Raw genomic sequence first — 22,882 nt, 5'->3', positions numbered from 1 at the left:
TTAATAAATAACTCTATTTTTATCATCAAGTCTGTATTAAGCAGCAAAAAGTAGCCATATGTTCATGAGTCGAGAAGGATAAAAACTAAAAACAACTTTTCTCCTAAATCTTGTAAGATAAAATTAGATGGTTTTAAAAATAGTTATGTAAGAGTCTTCATGAAGAGACCATAGAAGAACTTCTATTAAAAAAAAAAAAAAAAAAAAAAACCCAAACCCAATAGAAAATACAGAATAGGAACTAAAAGGAAGAATGTATCACTAATAAACATGAAAATATACTCAACTCTATTGTGTAATCAGGAAAATTCAAATTAAAATACAAGGAGATAATATCACACTCCCCTTTTTGGCAGAAATTACACACTAACAGGTATTGACAAAGATATGGAGAAATCAAAACATTTATACAAACTGCTGGTAAAAGTTTATATTGATATAAACATGTTGGAATGCAACATTGCAATATATAATAAATTTGAAATTGATGTTTCCCTAGGACTCAGCAATTCTCCTCCTAGCTATATACTCTAGAGCAGATGTTCTCAAAGTTCCTTCTTGGACGTGTAGCATCCATGTCACCTCGGAACTTCTTAGAAATGCACAATCTTGGGCTGTATGATGGTTAATTTTGTATATCAACCTAATTGGGCTAAGGGGTGCCCAGATAGTTGGTAAAACATTATTTGTGAGGGTGTTTCTGGAAGAGATTAGCATTTGAGTCAGTAGACTAAAAAAATCTCCCTTACCAATGTGGGTGTGCATCATTCAATCCCTGGAGGGCCTGAATAGAACAAAAAGGGGAGGAAAGGCAAATTTCCTCTCTCTTCTTGAGCTTGGACATCTATCTTCTCCTGCTGTCAGATATCAGATATTGGAACCTCTGATTATGGGGTCTTCAGACTCTGGGACTTACCCTAGTTTGCCCCCTTCTTCCCTCTCAGGCCTTCCACCTTGGACTGCATTATCCTGGTTCTCCAGCTTATAGACAGCAGATCATAGGACTTCTCCTCCTCCATCACTGTGTGAGCCAATTCCTATATCTTTTCTTATATATATTTATGCCTATATATTTTTTGTTGGTGCTGTTAATCTGGAAAACCTTAATACAAGCCTATCCCTAACCTCTGAATTAGAAACACTGAGGTTGAAGCCCAATCTCATGTTTTAATAAGCTCTCTAGGTGATTATAGAGCTAAAATGTGAGAACTACTGCACTAAAGAAAGATTTGCACATGTGTACTGGAAATATGTACAAATAGGTTAAAGCATCTGTTTATAATCAAAATACTGAAAATAATCCATGTGTCCATTAATAGTAGAAATTATAAATGATATATAATTCACTGTATAAGAGTGAAATGAATGAACTATAGCTAAATGCAATATACAGAAATCCCAGAAATATAATAGTCAAGAAACAAGGCAGAAATTGCAAGTGAAAGCATAACATTACACATATTATGAAAAACTAGAGTAACTTATTGAAAAAATAAATATATGTGGCAAAACAGGTAAAGTGATATGAAAGAAAAAAGAAAGTAATAACTAAAATTTCAGGGAAGTGGTTATTGGTTATTTATGACAGAGCAGAAGATCAGGGAGGACTCCTTAGGAGTTTCAAAATGATGGTAAAATTTCATTTCCTAAACTGGGTAAGATGTGGGTATTCTTTGTATATGGTGCTTTATACCCTACAATATTTTATACATGAGGGAGGAGCAAGATGGCGGAGGAGTAGGAGACCTAAATTTCCTCTGGTCCCAGGAATTCAGCAAGATAGGGATCAAACCATTCTGAACACCTACGAACTCAACAGGAGATCTAAGAAAAGAATAGCAGCAACTCTCTCAACAGAAAAGCGACCACTTTCTGGAAGGGTAGGACATGGGGAGAAGTGAATCTGAGGTGATACTGGGGAGGATAGATGGCGGGGGAGGGGGCCTCCGTCAGCTGCTACCCGCAAGTGATAGAGCCACAGAGCACAAAATTGGAACTTTTAGAAGCCTGCTCCACTGAGGGATGTCGCTCCAGTGGCTAAGCGGGGCGTGGAACCCTCGGGGTCACAGAAAGACTGGGGGGTGCCTGAGTGTGGCAGAGCTCCCAGGGATCGGAGCAGGGAAGCCGGTTGCAGAGATGGAGCCGAGGCACGGGCTCTCAGCTCGGGGTTGCCATAAACCGGGATCCGCAGCACAGTCGGGCCACTGCGCTTCCAGCAGGGACCCAACAAGTGACAGATCCAGGGAGACTCCCCTTCCTCCTCCGGGAGGAGCAGCGCAGGAGCGCACCGCGGGGATCTGCTGGGTTTGGAGACTCCACTCGGGATCAGGTGCCAGAGATAGAAATGCTCAGTCACAGGCTGGGTGAGCACGGAGTGCCGCCTGAGACCGGGGAGACAGGAGTGACTGACTGCTTTTCTCTGGGGATGCACTGAGGAGCGGGGTCCTGAGTTCTCGGCTCCTCCGGGGTGGAGATTGGGAGGCCATCATTTTCACTCTCGTCCTCCAAAGCTGTACGGAAAGCTTTCAGGGAACAAATGCTCCCGAGAGCAAACCGAAGCAGATTACTTAGCCTGGACTGGCAAGGGCGGGGCAATTCCACCTCCGGCAAAGACTTTTGGGAACCATGGCAACAGGCCTGTCCCCCAGAAGATCAGCGAGAACAGCCAGCCAAGACCAAGTTTACCAATCAATGAGAACGGCAGAACTCCAGCACTAGGGGAATACTGCACATAGAATTAATGGCTTTTTCCCCATGATTCTTTAATCTTTCAAAGTTAATTTTTTTAATTTCCTTTTTTTCTTTTTCTTTTTTTTTTTGAATTTTTCTTTTGCCCTTTTTCAACCAACATCTTATCAATCCCTTTTTTAAAAAATCTTTTTTATTTTTCATTTTTAGAGTCATATTCTATCCCTTCATAGTAGTTAACCTTATTTTTGGTATATATATATATATAAGTTGTTCTCTCTTTAAAATTTTGGGATACAGTTTCTTCTAACAGACCAATACGTGCCCCAAATCTCTAGTGTATGGCTTTGTTCTAGTCTCCTGCCTGATCACATTCTCTCCCGTTTTTTTTTTAATCCTCTTCTTTCTTTTTTCAACCAACTTCTTAACAATTCCTTTTATAAAATCTTTTATAATTTTCATCTTTACAGTCATATTCCATCCCTTCATCATACTTACCCTTATATTTGTACATATATAACTTTTTCTTTCTTTAAAATTTTGGGAGGCACTTTCTTCTAACAGACCAAAATATGCCCAAAATCTAGTGTGTGGCACTGATCTGTGCACCAGCCTGATCATATTTGATCATATTCTGTTTTTTTGTTTGTTTGTTTATCTTTTTCTTTTTCTTTTTTTCTTTTTTCTTCCTTTCTCTTTCTTTTCCCCTGGTTTCAGGTCCCTTCTGATTTGTTTAGTATATATTTTTCTGGGATTGTTGTTACCCTGTTAGCATTTTGTTTTCTCATTCATCTATTCTCCTCTGGACAAAATGAAAAGACAGAAAAAATCACATCAAAAAAAAAGAACAAGAGGCAGTACAGACTGCCAGGGACCTAATCAATACTGACATTAGTAAGATGTCAGAACTAGAGTTCAGAATGACAATTTTAAAGATACTAGCTGGGCTTGGAAAAAGATGGAAGATATTAGAGAAACCCTTTCTGGAGAAATAAAAGAACTAAAATCTAACCAAGTCGAAACCAAAAAGGCTATTAATGAGGTGCAATCAAAAATGGAGGCTCTAACTGCTAGGATAAATGAGGCAGAAGAGAGAATTAGTGATATAGAAGACCAAATGATGGAAAATAAAGAAGCTGAGAAAAAGAGAGAAAAACAACTACTGGATCACGAGGGCAGAATTTGAGAGATAAGTGATACCATAAAATGAAACAATATTAGAATAATTGGGATCCCAGAAGAAGAAGAAAGAGAGAGAGGGGCAGAAGGTATATTGGAGCAAATTATAGCAGAGAACTTCCCTAATTTGGGGAAGGAAACAGGCATCAAAATCCAGGAGGCACAGAGAACCCCCCTCAAAATCAATAAAAAAAAGTCAACACCCCAACCTCTAATAGTAAAACTTACGAGTCTCAGAGACAAAGAGAAAATCCTGAAAGCAGCTCAGGAGAAGAGATATGTAACCTACAACAGTAGAAACATTAGATTGGCAACAGACCTATCCACAGAGACCTGGCAGGCCAGAAAGGACTGGCATGATATATTCAGAGCACTAAACGAGAAAAATATGCAGCCAAGAATACTATATCCAGCTAGGCTGTCACTGAAAATAGAAGGAGAGATAAAAAGCTTCCAGGACAAACAAAAACTAAAGGGATTTGCAAACACTAAACCAGCCCTACAAGAAATATTGAAAGGGGTCCTCTAAGAAAAGAGAGAGCCTAAAAATAACGTAGACCAGAAAGGAACACAGACAATATACAGTAACAGTCACCTTACAGGCAATACAATGGCACTAAATTCCTATCTTTCAAGAGTTACCCTGAATGTAAATGGGCTAAATGCCCCAATCAAAAGACACAGGGTATCAGATTGGATAAAAAAACAGGACCCATCGATATGCTGTCTGCAAGAGGCTCATTTTTAGATCCAAAGACACCCCCAGGTTGAAACTTAGGGGGTGGAAAACCATTTACCATGCTAATGGACACCAAAAGAAAGCTGGGGTGGCAATCCTTATATCAGACAAATTAGATTTTAAACCAAAGACAATAATAAGAGATGAGGAAGGACATTATTTCCTACTGAAAGGGTCTGTCCAACAAGAAGATCTAACAATTGTAAATATCTATGCCCCTAACATGGGAGCAGCCAATTATATAAGGCAATTAATAACAAAAGCAAAGAAACACATCAACAGCAATACAATATTAGTGGGGGACTTTAACACCCCCCTCACTGAAATGGACAGATAGATCATCTAAGCAAAAGATCAACAAGGAAATAAAGACTTTAAATGACACACTGGACCAAATGGACTTCACAGACCTATTCAGAACATTCCATCCCAAAGCAATGGAATACACATTCTTCTCTAGTGCCCATGGAACATATTCCAGAATAGATCACATCCTAGGTCACAAATCAGGTCTCAACTGGTACCAAAAGATTGGGATTATTCCCTGCGTATTTTCAGAGCACAATGCTTTGAAACTAGAACTCAATCACAAGAGGAAAGTCAGAAAGAACGCAAATACATGGAGGCTAAAGAACATCCTACTAAAGAATGAATGGGTCAACCAGGAAATTAAATAAGAATTAAAAAAATTCATGGAAACCAATGAAAATGAAAACACAACTGTTCAAAATCTTTGGGATGCAGCAAAGGCAGTCCGAAGAGGAAAGTATATAGCAATACAAGCCTTTCTCAAGAAACAAGAAAGGTCTCAAGTACACAACCTAACCCTACACCTGAAGGAGCTGGAGAAAGAACAGCAAATAAAGCCTAAACCCAGCAGGAGAAGAGAAATAATAAAGATCAGAGCAGAGATCAATGAAATAGAAACCAAAAGAACAGTAGAACAGATCAACGAAACTAGGAGCTGGTTCTCTGAAAGAATTAACAAGATTGATAAACCCCTGGCCAGACTTATCAAAAAAAAAGAGAGAGAAATGACCCAAATAAATAAAATCATGAATGATAGAGAAGAGACCACAACCAACACCAAAGAAATACAAACAATTATAAGAACATATTATGAGCAACTATATGCCAGCCAATTAGATAATCTGGAAGAAATGGATGCATTCCTAGAGATCTATCAACTACCAAAACCGAACCAGGAAGAAATAGAAAACCCGAACAGACCTATAACCACGAAGGAAATTGAAGCAGTCATCAAAAATCTCCCAACAAACAAAAGCCCAGGACAAGATGGCTTCCCAGGGGAATTCTACCAAACATTTAAAGAAGAATTAACACCTATTCTTCTGAAACTGTTCCAAAAAATAGAAACGGAAGGAAAACTTCCAAACTCGTTTTATGAGGCCACCATTACCTTGATCCCAAAACCAGACAAAGACCCTGTCAAAAAGGAGAATTACAGACCGATATCCCTGATGAATGTGGATGCAAAAATTCTCACCAAAATACTAGCCAATAGGATCCAACAGTACATTAAAAGGATTATTCACCACGACCAAGTGGGATTTATCCCTGGGCTGCAAGGTTGGTTCAACATCTGCAAATCAATCAGTGTGATACAATACATTAATAAAAGAAAGAACAAGAACCATATGATCCTCTCAATAGATGCAGAAAAGCATTTGACAAAGTACAGCATCCTTTCTTGATCAAAACTCTTCAGAGTATAGGGATAGAGGGTACATACCTCAATATCATAAAAGCCATCTATGAAAAACCCACAGCGAATATCATTCTCAATGGGGAAAAACTGAGAGCTTTCCCCCTAAGGTCAGGAATATGGCAGGGATGTCCACTATCACCACTTCTATTCAACATAGTATTAGAAGTCCTAGCCACAGCAATCAGACAACAAAAAGAAATCAAAGGCATCTGAATCAGCAAAGAAGAAGTTAAACTCTCACTCTTTGCAGATGATATGATACTTTATGTGGAAAATCCAAAAGACTCCACCCCAAAACTGCTAGAACTCATACAGGAATTCAGTAAAGAGGCAGGATATAAAATCAATGCACAGAAATCAGTGGCATTCCTATACACCAACAACAAGACAGAAGAAAGAGAAATTAAGGAGTCGATCCCATTTACGATTGCACCCAAAACCATAAAATACCTAGGAATAGATCTAACCAAAGAGGCAAAGAATCTGTACTCAGAAAACTATAAAATACTCATGAAAGAAATTGAGGAAGTCACAAGGAAATGGAAAAACGTTCCATGCTCATGGATTGGAAGAACAAATATTGTGAAGATGTCAATGCTACCTAGAGCAATATACACACTCAAAGCAATCCCTATCAAAATACCATCAACTTTTTTCAAAGAAATGGAACAAATAATCCTAAAATTTGTATGGAACCAGAAAAGACCCTGAATAGCCAGAGGAATGTTGAAAAAGAAAAGCAAATCTGGCAGCATCACAATTCCTGACTTCAAGCTCTATTACAAAGCTGTCATCATCAAGACAGTATGGAACTGGCACAAAAACAGACACATAGATCGATGGAACAGAATAGAGAGCCCAGAAATGGACCCTCAACTCTATGGTCAACTCATCTTCAACAAAGCAGTAAAGAATGTCCAATGGAAAAAAGACAGTCTCTTCAAAAAATGGTGTTGGGAAAATTGGACAGCCACATGCAGAAGAATGAAACTGGACCATTTCCTTACACCACACCCAGAAATAGACTCAATATGGATGAAAGACCTAAATGTGAGACAGAAGTCCATCAAAATCCTAGAGGAGAACAGAAGCAGCAACCTCTTTGACCTCAGCCGCAGCAACTTCTTCCTAGAAAATCTCCAAAGGCAAGGGAAGCAAGGGCAAAAATGAACTATTGGGACTTCATCAAGATAAAAAGCTTTTTTTTTTTTTTAAAGATCTTTTATTTATTTGAGGGAGAGAATGAAAGAGAGAGAGCACATGAGAGGGGTGAGGGCCAGAGGTAGAAGCAGACTCCCGCTGAGCAGGGAGCCCAATGCAGGACTCGGTCCCAGGACTCCAGGATCATGACCTGAGCCAAAGGCAGTCGCTTAACCAACTGAGCCACCCAGGCGCCCCCAAGATAAAAAGCTTTTGCACAGCAAAGGAAACAGTCAACAAAACCAAAGGACAACTGACAGAATGGGAGAAGATATTTGCAAATGACATATCAGATAAAGGGCTAGTATCCAAAATCTATGAGGAACTTATCAAACTCAACACCCAAAGAATAAGTAAGCCAATCAAGAAATGTGCAGAAGACACGAACAGACATTTTTCCAAAGAAGACATCCAAATGGCCAACAGACATATGAAAAACTGCTCAATATCGCTCGGCATCAGGGAAATCCAAATCAAAACCTCAATGAGATACCACCTCACACTAGTCAGAATGGCTAAAATTAACAAGTCAGGAAACGACAGATGTTGGCGAGGATGTGGAGAAAGGGGAACCCTCCTACACTGTTGGTGGGAATGCAAGCTGGTGCAGCCAATCCGGAAGACAGTGTGAAGGTTCCTCAAAAAGTTGAAAATAGAGCTACCATATGACCCAGTATTTGCACTACTGGGTATTTACCCCAAGGATACAAATGTAGGGATCCAAAGGGGTACGTGCACCCCAATGTTTATAGCAGCAATGTCCACAATAGACAAACTATGGAAAGAGCCAAGATGTCCATCAACAGATGAATAGTTAAAGAAGATGTGGTGTATATATACAATGGAATATTATGCAGTCATCAAAAGGAATGAAATCTTGCCATTTGCAAGGACGTGGATAGAACTGGAGGGTATTATGCTGAGCGAAATAATTCAATCAGAGAAACACATGTATCATATGATCTCTCTGATATGAGCAATTCTTAATCTCAGGAAACAAACTATAGGTTGCTGGAGTGGTGGGGGTGGGAGTGTTGGGGTGGCTGGGTGATAGACACTGGGGAGGGTATGTGCTATGGTGAGCGCTGTGAATTGTGTAAGACTGTTGAATCACAGATCTGTACCTCTGAAACAAATAATACAGTATATGTTAAAAAAAAAAAAAAAGAAGAAGATAGCAGGAAGGGAAAAATGAAGGGGGGGGAAATCAGAGGGAGAGATGAACCACAAGAAACTATGGACTCTAAAAAACAAACTGAGGGTTCTGGGGGGGGTGGGGAATGGGTTAACCTGGTGATGGGTATTAAAGAGGGCACATACTGAATGGAGCACTGGGTGTTATACGCAAACAATGAATCATGGAACACTACATCAAAAACTAATGATGTAATGTATGGTGATTAGCATAACATAATAAAATAAAAAATATATTTTATACTTATTTATTTTTATTTACTCAATATTTGGTAACAATAGTAATAATAAATAGAGTACTATTAAGGGAAATACAGCAAATGAACAAAAAGAGACCATGGAGAAAAAAGTGGACCTCTTTCCCCAAGGTATCCACCCTGTTAGGAAACATATAAAAAAAGTTCAAGAATAAAACAATATTTGTGTTCACATCCCTCCTCCTTTTCCCCTCATCTTTCCTATTCCTCCATCCATAAGTTCAGTCATGAAAATTAACACTTATTTTAAGTTCAAAGCCAGGCTGCTTTTTTAAAAGTGGATTAGATAGGAAAATGCACAAATAACTAAGAAAAATAAGCCTGGAAATGCAGAAAATAAATCTTAAAAATTTTAAGCCCAAGTATTCTGATTCAATTAAAAATGGTAAGCTCCAGTGAGTGACTGAAAATTACATCAGCATGTTCCCTGAGTTTTAATGAGGCAATAAAGAGCTGTAATCCTTGCAAGAAGGGCAAGTGACAGAGGATGTTATGTGAACAATATGTTCTCTACTTGGTCACACTAAAGAAATCCTGCCTTCTTGTCATCGACTCTCAATTGCTGTTTATACAGGAAATAGGATTAAGTTGCTTGCTGGCCATCCACACTGCACATGTAAATTCATTTCAATCAAGATGACTAATTATTACAATAAAATATTCTGTATATAAGCAGAGGAAATTCCTTTTCTTTCATAGTTACATTTAGGCACTTAAGGATGGCAAGTTTCAATTATAAAAGGAAGAGTTAACCATTTCTGTCCCACTTGGAAGCATGCTATCATTTGAGGAGCATTTTATTTTGGCAACTAAACAAATGAAGACAGGTGCATGTGCATGGAGACAAAGAGATTTTATGTGTAATATTTCGAAGAGTACTTTTGAGATGGGAGTTATTGTGCTAACTGCATAATGTGCTGTTTTGCCACAGAATAAGATAGTTATCCTCCCTACAGGATGCTAGTTAGGGACAATAGTAACTTTACATTGCTTTGAATTATGTGTTGAAAAATGGTGGTTGTTTTTTTAAATAATAAGTAGGTATAACCCAAATGAATAAAAAATATTATAAATAAGCATATAAATAATGGTGTTTCAGTTTCAACACCGCTGGAGTAGAATAGTTGTTTCTGATATGATTTCTGTTGGTTTTTGCAGTTGGAAGCATAGACCATAAAAGTTTTCATTTAAACTGTTTAAATTTTTTCATGAGTTTAATGAAACAACTGAAATGCAACAGGAGTTTAAGAATCTGGGCTCTTTGGGATGTCTCACTAAGGGCAGTCAGTGAACTTTTGAGCAAATTCTAGAAAGGGCATTGAAACCGTGCCTTACAGAAGCAGTCTATTATCAAATGACTGGGCTTTTTATCAAAGCTTTGCTTTAATATGAAGTAGTTTCTCAAGCCAAGTGAGGAATAGCCCTGATATCTAACTATATTTTATTACTAAATTAGCAAATATTAAATATAAACCCAAATGTTTTAAAACAATTTTCTAATGAAGCCATCATCTATTAGTGAAACACAAGAACAAGACAAGACACTGACATCTGATTTCAATATCAAGTTAACAATTAATAACAATAATATGGGGGAGGGGATGATCAAAACCGGTACTCTCATTTGTTGCTGGTAGTTACATAAACAATACAAAATTTATCAAGTCAATTTAATAACAGAAAATAAGAGACTTAGAATACTTCTACCCTGACTTGTCTGGCATGCACTGGGGAGACCAAGCACATGACTTTTTTAGTGATGTAGCAGCCAAGGAGGAGAAAAGGATGAGGGACTGCCACTTTGTTGACAGCCAGCCTGAGTAGAAGTTACACATTGAAGTGCTACAGGGGCACTGCTGGGAAGATGGCTGAGTAGGAAGATTCTATGCTCATCGTGTCCTAAGGACGCATCAAGATAACAGCCACATCCATGCAACTAACTCAGAAGATGACCTGAACAGACTTTCCACAACTAAGGTGACTATAATGGCCCATGAAACTGGATTTGGGAACTAAACCCCCTGTGAGACCAACCACAAGCAGGAAGAACATCACAAGCATGGAAAGCTAGAGAATCAGATCCCAGGCACAGGGGACCTGCACTGGGAACGCAAGTCCCCATAACATTTGTCTTTGAAAACCAATGGGGCTTAACTTCACCAGGTAAGTGGGCTAAACTCTGGGTACTTTAAAAATCAGTGGGCTTAGCTCTGGGAGAGCCAGAGGGCAATAGGAAAGTTAATCCCTGTCCTTAAAGAGCCCCAGTGTAACAATTAATCTAGCTGAGCTATAGCATAGAAGCAGCAGTTTGAAAGACATCTGGGGTATAAATGAAGGAGATTTTTTTACTAATCTCAAATTTATTGACTTAGGACATATGCTGGAGGGGCAGGGATCTTTAGGAGAATTCTCCAAGAATAAATTGCTGATAGGCAACATCTCCCCCAACTACCCCCAGCCTAGATAGTTGGACACTTGGCAGGAACCAGTGTGAATATTCTCCTTCTATCTTGCTAGCACTGTGTGCCCAGCCCCCACATTCTGCTGTGGATCTGGCCCATCCAACTTGCCCCACTTGGTAGGTATCTTTCCAAAGTGGTTCCTTCCCTGATACATCCTGCAAACAGCCCTGGCAGAGACTTGCACTCTCCAAAATGACTCCTATCCTGGAAGAGGGGAATATAACCACACACACCAGTGTGCCCATAGTCCCATAAGCCAGACCTTATAGCTGGCCATACAGAAGGAGTACCCTGTCAATCTGTGCTCCTGAAGCCCCAGCAGACAGACTGGGGTCAGGCATTGGGTCTGACTGCTGGGCCCACTCACCAACAGAAATCTCTCAGAGAATAACACAGGTCGAAAGTCCTGCAATTTGTGCAACTGCAGCCTTGGCAGATGGGCTGAGGGCAGGCATCTGTTCTGATGGCCCACAGTGGTCCCAGACTGGCCCATTAGGAGCACAGGGACCAAACCCTGCCCAGTGTGCCCACAAAAGGCAAAGTGGGCCATTGCAGCTGACTGAAATTGAAGGCAAATGTGGCTCAGCTACAATAGTAGGGCACACACAACCCACATAGGAGACACCTCTGATGTGCCAGTTTCTGGTGAACAGCAGGTTTTGTACTATAGGACACCACAGGACCTCTTTTCATAAGACCACTACTTTCAAGGTCAGGAGACATAGCTGACTTTACTAATACAAATACTAATACAAATAATAGACAAAATGAGGAAAGAAAGGAATATGTCTGAAATGAAAGAATAGGACAAAACCACCTCAAAAGAGCTAAATTAAAAGGAGATATGCCTTTAGAATGGGTTCAAATTTAAGTGACCGTTAACTTGATATAGACTGCTCTATGCATAAGAGGTTATAGATGAACCTAATGATAGCCACAAAGCAAAAACCTTTTTACATAATAAATACATAAAAAATTAAGAGAATGGAATCTAAGCATATTACAAAAGAAAGCCATCAAATTACAGTGGAAGAGAGCAAGAGAAGAAGAAAGGAAAGAACCACAAAACAAGTAAAATGGCAAAAAGTACATACCTATTAATAATTACTTTAAATGTAAATTGACTAAATATTCCAATCAAAAGACATAGGGTGACAGAATGGATAAAAAAGCAAGACCCAACTATATACTGCCTACAAGAGACTTACTGCAGACCTAAAGATTCAGCGTGGAAGTGAAGGGGTGGAAAACATTTACTATGCAAATGGAAGCAAAAAGGAAGTTGGGGTAGTAATGCTCATATTTGATAAATTAAACTTTAAAACAAGGACTATAACAAGAGGAAAAGAAGGACACCACATAATGATAAAGGAAACAATCCAACAAGAGGATATAACAATGGTCCCCCAAAATAATAAAAAGTAAGGAATATCAATAAAAATTAACATAATAATAATTGACTCTAGACAAAGTATATATGATTAGTTTTTAACTTTTCTATATTTTCTAAATTGTCTATAATGGGACTGTACTGCTTATATAACAGAACAAATCTATTAAACTTTATTTTAGAAAGAAAAATCCAAATCAAAACTATGTTAAAATGGCATAGAAATTTTCCAAATTTTTTTTTAAGATTTATTTATTTATTTGAGAGAGCGAGAATGAGAGAGAGTACATGAGAGGGGGGAGGGTCAGAGGGAGAAGCAGGCTCCTCGCTGAGCAGGGAGCCCGATGTGGGACTCGATCCCGGGACTCCAGGATCATGACCTGAGCCGAAGGCAGTTGCTTAACCAACTGAGCCACCCAGGCGCCCGAAATTTTCCAAATTTTTTGATGTTGTATTGGGTATAATACGGTTTTAAATGATGAACCACTGAGTATATTCAAGAGACAATATTTAGTTTCTATATTTTGATGTTTCTGTATTTTGATGCTGTTTTTCCCTTATGGATCAAACTATTTTTTTTCTGTCACCAGTTAGTATGCATTTGTCAGAAATGCAAAAATGGTTAATGTGTACAAATCATCCAGTTGATTCAGAGTATACTAGAAACTTAAGAGCACCATTATTTGAGAATATGTCAACTTACTACTGATTAGTCTTTTAAGTTCTGGTTGTATTTTTTAAAGTAGATTTTTGCTTTTGTGTTCACAAAATGTTCTGGGATAGGTTTCAGATATTAGATTTTCCTTACAGGTGTAAGTGGCAATTCAAGTTCAAAGTTAAGAAATTGTTCTTTTACATGTTCCAAATGACACTAAATATCATTCTGAGTGAACATGGTGACCTACTTGTATCTGTACTTCTTGAAAGCTACACATCTTTTTTCGTATTCCAATATGTCCTGTGTAAGCTGGCAAGTGCCATCTTATTTGATAAATTGTCTTTTTGTGTTTCTTATTAAAATGTTTTCTTATTAAACACAAACTCTTTGATGGAGAAACAGGAAGAAGAAGAAATAGTTGTTTATGGAGGAAGGAGAAATATCTTTGTAAGTACATTGTAGTAAATATAGGATCACTTTCAAATTATATGTAAGTGGAACACATTTCTCCTTAGCCTTTTGGAAGCAAGGGCAGGTAAACTCAATTTTAGATTAAATAATAATGTTAATATTAAGTGGCGATGTATTTGAAGAAGGAACAATAAGATTCATTCGAATCAAATTAAATTTGACTCTGGAATGGACTAAGGAAATATAAACTGTTTTTGGAAAACAAATAGTTTTGTGAGTTAACCATAGGTGTGGCACCACAATTACAAATATTAACAGTATTTAAAGTTAATATTAAGATGAGCTTCAAAATCATGAGAACCTATCAGAATAACCAGTGGCGGAAGGAGGCAGGTTAAGAATTTTAGAATAATAGAGAAATCTATTTGTGATTATAAATTTGAAAGCAACTGACAGTTGGAGGGTATCTTTTCCGAGAGTGATCCTAGATAGAGTGCTGTTGGCACTATTAAGGAGCTCCCTAGGTTTCTACTTACCATGTTTAAGTCTGAACCTATGAAAATGTATTGGGATGTATTTTTTTTAGTCTTCTCTTTCTTTTATCATTCAACATCACCCTACTTTCTAAGCTCTGTTTCACCCAAATGTGTCCCTAAAATGCAATTTTTATATAACCTCCTGCTGGATGGATTGGTCTAAGTTCCATTTGAAAGGCTTCTAAACTCTCCTACATTGGCCACCTGAAATTTTCCAGTTTGTAATGGCACTTTGCTTGAAAGTGTGTCAAAATAACTTTAGTTAGATAAAACTTTCTTAATAGGTAGATAGAGTTGAATGTTAACGCTTGTAGTTTAGAATTTGTTAAATCAGACGATTTCCAGTTTTCTAAACTTTTAAAATTGAAGTTTAATAAATATATATTAAAATTCAAGGATCTTAAATGTATAGCTTGATGATCTTTTTCAAAATGCATGTGTGCATTTTTTAAGGCTATCTATTTCCCTTGAAGTACTGCTTTGGCTGCTTTCCATGTATTTTGATTTGTTGTGTTCTCATTATTTATTTTAAAGTATTTTCTAGTCCTCACTACAATTTCTTTTTTGACCCAAGGTTATATGTGTGTTGTTTAATTTTCAAACATTTTGAGAATATTTTAGTTCTCTTTTTCTTGTTTATTTCTACCTTAATTCTACTGTAGCCAGAGAATATACTGCATATGATTTCAATCTTTTGAAATTTGTTGAGACTTCATAGTCCAGAAAATTGTTTCTTTTTAGTGAATGTTTCATGTGTGTTGAAAAGAATGTGTATTTCACAGTTTTGTTAATCATGTTAAAACATATATTCCTACTGATTTTCTGTTCCCTCTTTGTGACAATGACTTTGTAACATCATTTTCCATGTGGTAATATAAAGGTAATTTAGTGTTTCCTTTAACATGGTTGATTTATAAACCTTCTTCATTCAATAGTACAGAGATTTAAAATACTTATATTTAAAAAATAAAGCAAAACACACCTGACTGGGGGTAAATAGATTAGTATCTTATTACAGCCACATCTGCATCTTTAAACATTTTTTAGCCTATCTGGAATGCATACTTCTGGAGTATGCAAAATGTTTTCTTATTAAACACAAAATGAGTAGCACATGCTGTTGAAATCCTGCCCTCATCGCCTTAGCATCTTACCATTATAGTATATTTCATTCTGACTTCTTTTTTTTTTTTTAAATATTTTATTTATTTATTTGACAGAGAGAGACACAGCGAGAGAGGGAACACAAGCAGGGGGAGTGGGAGAGGGAGAAGCAGGCTCCCTGCAGAGCAGGGAGCCCGATGCGGGACTCGATCCCAGGACCCTGGGATCATGACCCAAGCTGAAGTCAGTCGCTTAACCAACTGAGCCACCCAGGCGCCCCTCATTCTGACTTCTAACTGCCTGCTGGTTTTCACTGGCTTCTGGAGACTCCTCTATTCATATGCAAATAAGGAAGAATTTCTGGGAATTAATGACTCCCAGAAAAACCTTTTAACTGATTACTGGTGGGAATTCTATAAATATCCTGGGTTTTGTTTGTTTGTTTGTTTTTGCCCTGAGATAACTCAGAGCTCCTTGCTCCAGGTTGGATCTAAGAGTCTTCCAGCATTCTAGTAACTCCCTTAGAGGTAAGTGACTTGGTAACAGACACTTTATTTGTTGCCCTTCCCTTTTTTAGTCTGCCTGTACTTGCTAGTGTTTCCTAGAGTCAATTCCAAAATAAACCCCTTACATTAGGTGGGGTACAGGAGAAGGGAAATACATTGGCTTGTGTAGTATCTTTAGCGGTTGAGTGACATGGGACAATGTGATTAAGGACTATGGAGTGAATTAATTGTTAAATGACATCAGTGTCTTGGAGGAAGAAAATGACAAGCTCAGATCAGTCAATTAACTCAGGGTCTGGTATCTCCCACAGCTGAAGAGCAGACTATGCTGAATATTAGTGATTGTCACATTGGTAGAATAACAAAGAAAGGTTGACTTCTCAGTCCCACTAATTGCCTATGTAAAATCAGAGAACATTAAGTAGAACTGGGACCCCATGGCCTGAGATGGGGTCATTAGTAGATGAGCTTGAGATAGCCTCTGTAGCTTGGCAATAAGGGGTCTAACAGCCACAGAAACTTCTCTTTCTAGAGGATAACAGCTTTCTCTTGCTTCAACACCATGCTATACTCAAGGTGGATACACTGCAAAGTGATGCTGTAAGCAGCAAATGAGAAACTGAGGGCTGCCAACAAACCATGTGAGTGAGCTTGGAAATGAATCCTTTGAATCCATTTGAGCCCCCATTGTGCAACATTGTGAAACACCCTGAGCTACCCAGGAACTACCCATCATGATGTTGCAGATAAGACATGGGCCAGAGATTCAGAAACAAGCTACTCTTATATTCCTGACCCACAGTAACTGTGAGATAACAAATGTTTGTTCTTTTAAACCACCATTTTGTGGGTAATTTGTTACATAGTAATAGATAACTAATGTAGTGGATGAGTAAAATGCTGTAACAGAAAAATTATAATCCATTGCACAATTTTCAGGTCTGAGCCCAGGGCCAAGGGAAGGGAAGGTCAGTACCCCATGTAAAGATACACCAAGGCTGCTAAGTTATTCTTTTTTTTTTTTTTTTTAAGATTTTTATTTATTTATTGAGAGAGATAGTGATAGAGAGAGCATGAGAGGGGGAGAGTCAGAGGGAGAAGCAGACTCCCCGCGGAGCAGGGAGCCCAATGCGGGACTCGATCCTGGGACTCCAGGATCATGACCTGAGCTGAAGGCAGTCGTTTAAACAACTGAGCCACCCAGGCGCCCGCTGCTAAGTTATTCTATAAAGATATTTATGGACGTTTACCAGAGCAGCTCTTCACTGTGGAAAGAGAAATATCTAAATTTTTGAAGAGCTGTTGAACTGACACCAGTGGATCCAAAATGCCCTAGTAACCTTGTTAGAGTGAGGAAGTATGAAGGCCCAGTGGTAAAGACCCAAGTCTGTTTCAAAATGCACTCAATATGATTCTATGGCCTTATAGAAATGGTTATTTCCTTCTTACTTAAATGCCTAATTGAGATGGATATACTTAGCGGCTGGAAAAAACTCTTACACTGTTTGCCTATCCCACCCCAAACCATGGTAGTATATTGTAAGCAATCCTAAGCGCATATTGAGTGGAATGGCTGAGATTAGTGCCAGGCTCAGTGACTTAAAGGATGCAGGGATGGTGATCCTAATCATATCTCTGCTTAATGAACCTGTATAGTCCCTGGAAAAAAACAAAAACAAAACCAACAGATCTTATGGTAGATAATAGTAGACTATTGTAAACTTAACCTAGCGGTAGCTCCAATTACAGCTTTGTGTACACTATGGATTTTTACTGGACAAATCAACACAGACTGTGCCGCTGGGTGTGTACCTATGCATCCTGTAAATACATGCTTTCAGTTCCCATAAGAAACTCCTGTTTCAGAAGCAGTTCACATTCACATTCACATTTAAAGAACAGCATTGCATATTCCTGATCTTGCCTCAGGTCTGTGTTAATTGTCCTGCTCTCTATCACAGTATAGTCTGAACGGACCTTGATCATCTGGACATCCTATATAATATTATACTGGTACAGTATATGGATGACAACATATTAACCAGACCTGCTGACTAGGAAATTATAAGTAATCTGGACCTGTGTCAGAACATGGGAGAAAAACCCAATAAAGTTTCAGGGGATTGCCCCTTTGAGTAAGCCTTTAGGGTTCTTCTAAACCTAAAGCTATAATCACTGCTCACCCATTTTATTTTATTTTTTAAAGATTTTATTTATTTATTAGACAGAGAGAGCACACAAATGGGGGGGGGCAGAGAGAGAGGGAGAAGCAGACTCCCCGCTGAGCAGGGAGCCTGATGCGGGGTTTGATCCAAGGATCCTGGGATCATGACCTGAGCCTAAGGCAGACTTTTAACCGACTGAGCCACCCATGTGCCCCAGCTGCTCAGTCATTTTAGAGTTATCATTGCCAGTAGATAAGTAGGCAAAGAGTAAGTTACTGTACTATTATAATCATATAATAACTGGTGTATGCACACCAGGAAGTACTGTAGCTACATACTGCATAATGTGAACATGGAGGAGTATGTCTAGAGATGCACTTGGTCCCATTTTAGTGCCTGCATGCTCCCTGATAACTGTAAATGAGCAATTATAGCCACTAGAAGCTGTACTAGGATACCTGCAGCTCAGACCCCTCTGTCTGAATTATCCCAATGGACAAGGAACTTAGACTGGCGGAAGTATTGGTTGAAAGTGAAAGGAAACAAGAATGGGTAATAAAGGAGGACTATGATGAATATCAGTTGTGGTCTCAAGGCTAACTACAGCAGCTGGCACTAGAACTTATCCCCAGTCAGAAGTATTTTTTTTTTTTCCCCTTCAAAATTGTACCTGGTTACCATTTTGAAAATGCTTTCCCAGGATGGATTGAACTTGACAGGGGGCATAGATAGATCTGAACAAGGAGCTGACTGCTCCTCTCATATCCCCTCAAGGTGTTGTTATTGCAGCCCTGTGGCTTCTATCTGCTGAGGACAGTCTCTCAGAACCTGCTCTGCTTGTCAGGCTGAAGTCCTAGTGAATTAAAGTCCCCTGAGGGATCCCTCAACTAAGGGTGATGGGGGCAGATGCATAAACATTTCAGTTCCTTCTCCCCTCAGGTGGCTTGATTCTGAGGCAGTTGTTTTACACTCAGTCCCTGGTGATGATCAAGCTCTAGTTAGAGAAAATGGTAAAATAGTTTAATAACACTCCCTTCATTAGCTGTTCACCCTTCCTTTATTTCAACTTCCCATAACCCTACTGGCCTTTCCTTAGCTCATCTCCCTAATAAATAAACTTCTTCCACTGGAATCCTCAACTCAGAGCTTGCTTCTGGGAAACACAAAATAGCATGTATTGCCCCTCTTAGCTTTGAGCTTTACTTCCTCGGTGCAAACACAATCAGCAATCAGATTGGCAGTCTCAAGGTTCTGGGACCAAATTCCAATGTGGGTATTTTTCTCACACCATCAAGCAATTCTCAGACACTAGCGGGTATCCTACAGTATAACTCAATTCTGACACAATCTACCTAGAGCTAGCATCAGAGTTCACAAATTAAGGGCTCAGTTCTACAAGACTAGTTCCCTCCATACACACATACACTCCAGGTTGTCACCTGTGCTTCTGACCAATGGGGCTATAAATCAGAGGTTCCCACAGCCTCCTCCCCAGGTTCAATTAATTTGCTAGAGTGGCTCACAGATCTAAGGGAAACATTTTACTCACTAGATCACCAGTTTATTATGAAAGGGTATATAAGTCAGGAAGAGCCAGGTAGAAGGGATGTATAGTGCTAGGTATATGGAGAGGTCATGGAGCTTTCATGCCGTCTCCAGGGGTGCCACTCTCCCCAAATCTCCACATGTTCACCAACCAGAAAGTTCTCCAAACCCTGTGCGTTTGGAGTTTTGTGGAGGCCCCGTTACATAGTCATGATTATAAAATCACTGGCCTTTGGCAACTGACTCCACCTCTAACTCCTTCCTCTCCCTGGAGGTCAGGTAGAGGGTGGGACTCTAATCATAAGGTGGGCTCTTCTGGCAGATCCCCATCCTTAGGTTAGGTCCCCAAGTCACTTCATTAACATAGCAAAAGACACTTTTATTGCTCTCAACACTTCGGAAATTCCAAGGGTTTCAGGACTTCTGTGCCAGAAATATATATTTCTTATTATAAATCACAATATTACACAGTCTTTCTTTCACAAGAATTTTGCAGTTTCCAAAAGCCACAATGGCATTGAGTGATCACATGAAGCAGTGGGAAGATCAGCACTCCTTTCCTGAGGTTAATGGATGCCCTTTGGATTACTGGAACAAACAGAGATACTTGCCTCCAATTGTGAGACTCAGGCATTCTATAACTAATACCATAGTGAGGACTCGATATGCTCTGGGCACTGTTCCAAGTTCTTTACATATGTTAGTCCATTTAATCTTCAGCAGTCCTATAAGGTAATATAAAGTATGTATGGGGTAAAATGAGGATACTGACGCCCAGAGAGATTAAGTTTATTGACCAAAGTCACAGAGTTTGGAAGTGGGAAAAAGTTTTTAATTGTTCTTTTCAGTTTCTGTTTCCTATCTCAACGTCAAGTCCTTTTCTTGAGGCTGAATCCATGACCATACTCCTTATCTTCTCTTTTTCTACTCTTTTTACCCTTTCTAATATACTGAGTCTGAGGGACCGGGTGATTATCCTTATTAGAACTCTGTATAAAAGTAAATATGTGATCAGCAGGTAGTCACTCAACTTTGTAACATCTGTTTAGGTTCTTCAGATGTTTTCTTCAATGTATTTTTATAGTTGAGGCTGCTGGCTAAGTTGATTCATAGAAAAGTGAAGTTGAATATGCTTCCAGAGTGAAGTCTCATTTGAACCAGAACCCCTATTGAATGCAAAGTTCCTTCTTCCTATTTCTGTTTTTATGTTTTTCCCCACATTAAAGCCAGTTCAATTCTTTCAAATTTGTGAGAGTTATATCATCAATTTAAATCAAATGCTTTGGATATATGTGGATAAATCCACATTTGAATTTATTTAAAATGTATTTATTATTGCTCTGTTACAAAAATTAGGATAACCAGCAGAATTTGAAACTGTAAACCAAATTATTAATAGTGACTTACTTGTTTAAAACAGTAAATATTTTAGAAGCATACATTTGAAGCAATTAACCAGAACTCTAAATAATGTATTATATTTTAAATATAAAACACTACTTTGAAATGTGGTTTTGCAAGAAAAGAAAAAGAAACATGATTAAGAAGATAATAATTGTACCCCTAGAACCAGACCCTTTCTCACTGAAGTAAGGATGACTTGTAGATATACTTGTCAATTGAATTTCATGTAAGTTATGAGAATATACTTTCTGTCTTGTCATTGTGGCCTTTCCACTTTTTTTCTTTGTAGTTTCATATTTCACATACTATATTTGCTATTTGATATATAGTTCCATGAATATGTGTCAGCTGACTGTTTACTTCAGTTAAGTGTAATAGAATTAAGATGATTCATTGAGAAAGATGCTGTTTAGAAGGGAATATATTAAACATTTAATATATTTAGCTGGATAACTACATCATTAGCTTTATGTTCTTGTACATTCTTCTGTATTCCTTCTGAAGAGAGTCAGGCTTGAGACTTGACCCAACAGCTACTAACAAGGGAATTTTCTGCAAGGATAAAAGCTTTGAAAATCGCTACAAATAAAGCATCTTGTTTTCCATTAAGTTACATTCAAATATCCATGTACTGTACCCTGTAATTAAGTCAAATATCAATTTTAATCACTGCATCCTTAGTACATAATTTCTGTAATGCAATTGCAGCAGTATAATATCAAGCAGCTAAAATGTCCTAGTTAAATGGAATTTTAACTGCTGCAAATTGAGACTCAGAGAAAATCACCATACCTGCACTCAAGCAGTTAAGCTGAGAGATTTATGTTTGGGAAAGTAAGGGAAGCAAGACTGGTTTAATCCACATATTTAACAAATATGTTGTTAGGCCAGTTTACAATGTCCCTATTAGTCTATGCCTATGGTTTTGAAATAATGCTACTGGGTATGCCTCGATTTCAGAGTCAATAAAAAAAAAAAATCCTTAAAGACAGGATTCCCACTCCATTTGTAAAAAACTGAGCCTAAAATTATGTTTTGAAGGCTGTTATCCCAGAAGGTAGCAGAGGTTAATTTGGAGGGGAAATAAGTGTCTTCACTTTGCTAGCTTTCCAAGAAAGGAGTTTGTGCTTGGAAAAGCTTTATTATTTAAACTACAACTTGCAGCTCTTCAATTAGAAGCAATTTCAAATGTCAGATTTAAAGTCTATACAACATCTCACATAAATGTAGCAATTGCCTTGTGTTTCACTTGGCAACAGCTTAACTCTGTTTAAGTCTGTAGAAAAATATTTTGAGTAGAAATAGAAACTGCAAAGTAACTACTAATGTCACCATGTTTCCTTTACACTGACACATCCACATATTAGGAAAAAAAAATGTCTGGTCATATCTTGGATGTTGCTAGGATTAAAAAACTCTTGCTCTTTTCTTAACGGAGCTGGCCCAACATTCACACTGTCATTGTTCAAGAAATGGAAATCATCTATGAGATGTCAGGTAGCTGATGGTTCTAGAGCCTTGATGGAAAATTTACAATTAAAAAAAGGAAAGTTTTGGAAATCATGAATAATTCATCTGACCACTTAGCATGAAACATTCAGGTGAAATATCTCAATGTTCTATATACAAGCATATGCTAAAGCTGCTCCTTTTTCTCTCTGAGGGACGGACAATAGTTGTCTGGTCACACCCTTTTTGCTAATGATATGAATCCT

At 38.3% G+C, this 22,882-nt stretch overlaps 1 long non-coding RNA gene across 1 annotated transcript in view; it reads left to right on the top strand.

Moving 5' to 3' along the window:
- Positions 1-233: 233 nt before the first annotated feature.
- LOC118004950 overlaps positions 234-22,882 on the top strand; it is an 83,439-nt gene continuing 60,790 nt past the window's right edge. The window contains exon 1 of the long non-coding RNA XR_004677742.1: positions 234-1,023. This is a non-coding gene — a long non-coding RNA (uncharacterized LOC118004950). The remainder of the gene's footprint in view (positions 1,024-22,882) is intronic.

This window comes from Mirounga leonina, unplaced genomic scaffold (assembly GCF_011800145.1).
Source record: "Mirounga leonina isolate KUSES-001 unplaced genomic scaffold, KU_Mleo_1.0 Mir_115, whole genome shotgun sequence".
NCBI classification, from domain to species: Eukaryota; Metazoa; Chordata; class Mammalia; order Carnivora; family Phocidae; genus Mirounga; species Mirounga leonina.
The sequence above is the reverse complement of the archived record's forward strand: the minus strand, read 5'-3'. Positions and strand labels throughout refer to the sequence as shown.